The sequence below is a fragment of the Castor canadensis genome, chromosome 2 (assembly GCF_047511655.1).
Source record: "Castor canadensis chromosome 2, mCasCan1.hap1v2, whole genome shotgun sequence".
NCBI classification, from domain to species: domain Eukaryota; kingdom Metazoa; phylum Chordata; class Mammalia; order Rodentia; family Castoridae; genus Castor; species Castor canadensis.
The window spans coordinates 15,097,800-15,099,169 of record NC_133387.1 but is presented as its reverse complement, the minus strand read 5'-3'; positions in this window follow the sequence as shown (position 1 = coordinate 15,099,169).

Genomic DNA, 1,370 nt, shown 5'->3' with positions numbered 1-1,370 from the left:
TCTCCCTGTTTTTGGTGTGGTACTGGAGTTTGAATTCGCCTCCTGCTTGCTAGGGCAGGCGTTCTACCACTTGAGCCATGCCCCAGCCCATTTTTCTCTCTTTTTTAAATCCCCTACACTCCCTGTTCATGTGTATCCTGCCAGTGGTCATTTAGGTTAGAAAATGTTATAAAATCTTGAAGACTCAGTTTTCAGTTTCTTTATTATATATGCTTACTGGCAAAAAGTTGTGCACAAATACACAATTCATTTATAAATTCTATACAGGTGCTATACTGCTAGCAAATCTTTTTTTTGGTGGGACTGGGGTTTGAACTCAAGGCTTCATGCTTGCCAGTTCATTTTTTTGCTCTGTTTTGGAGATGCAGTTTTGAGAACTCCAGGATTGGCTTTGAACCACGATCCTCCTGATCTCAGCCTCCAATGTAGCTAGGATTACAGGTGTGAACCACCAGTACCCAGCTCCATTAGCAAATCTTTCAAGGCATAATATACAATTAGGGCAAATTTAACTGGGCTTCAAATTATTTTCTTGACCATTTTCAACATTTTTGGCCCAATTCTTTTTTTTTTTTTTTTTGGTGGTACTATGGGTTTGAACTCAGGGCTTTGTGCTTGCTAGGTAGGCTCTCTACCATTTCAGCCAAACTTCCAGCCAAATTCTTTTTTTTTTTTTTTAATTTTTATTTTTTTGCCAAATTCTTGTTAAAATTTTTCTACAAGGTAAAGCAAAATAGGGCTGGGGGCATAGGTCAGTGGTAGAGCACTTGCCTACCATGTATAAGTCCCTGGGTTTGATCCCCAGCACCACCAAAAAAAAAAAAAAAAAGAAAACAGGGATTGATGTGGTTGACATCCAGGAATGGTAGCACAATTGTCCTGCCATTTTCCTAACCTTCCCTTGCTTGTACATTTATGTTTGGACTTTAGACTGCAGTTTCTGTCATGTTCGACCCTGTCTCTGATCTTGTGTTCAGCCTCTGTCCATTTGTGAGGGTTAATTTTGGTCAGTCTCAATACATAGTTAATACAACCAGAATGTCCTCCTCACCAAGGGCTCTTGGTATGCATTGACAACCTCAAAGTGAACTAAGGGGTGGCAGCCATTACTTGCCCCTTGGCACTGGTTTCACCCACAGATTGTCCTCTCAGAGCCAAAGTAACATGGTCAGTTGACACACATTATGAGGATCTGGGGTCAGCTTGTAGAGTGGACAAAGTCCTGCTCTCACCACAGGACTGGATTTTTCCATTCTGTCCCTGCTTAGGATAAAGTTGTACATGTTTCTTTTAGGGAACAAGTACAGTTTAGTTGGACAGAGATGCCCTTGGTGCAGTTCAAGTTACCTACTTCTCAGGTCTTGAGAAGG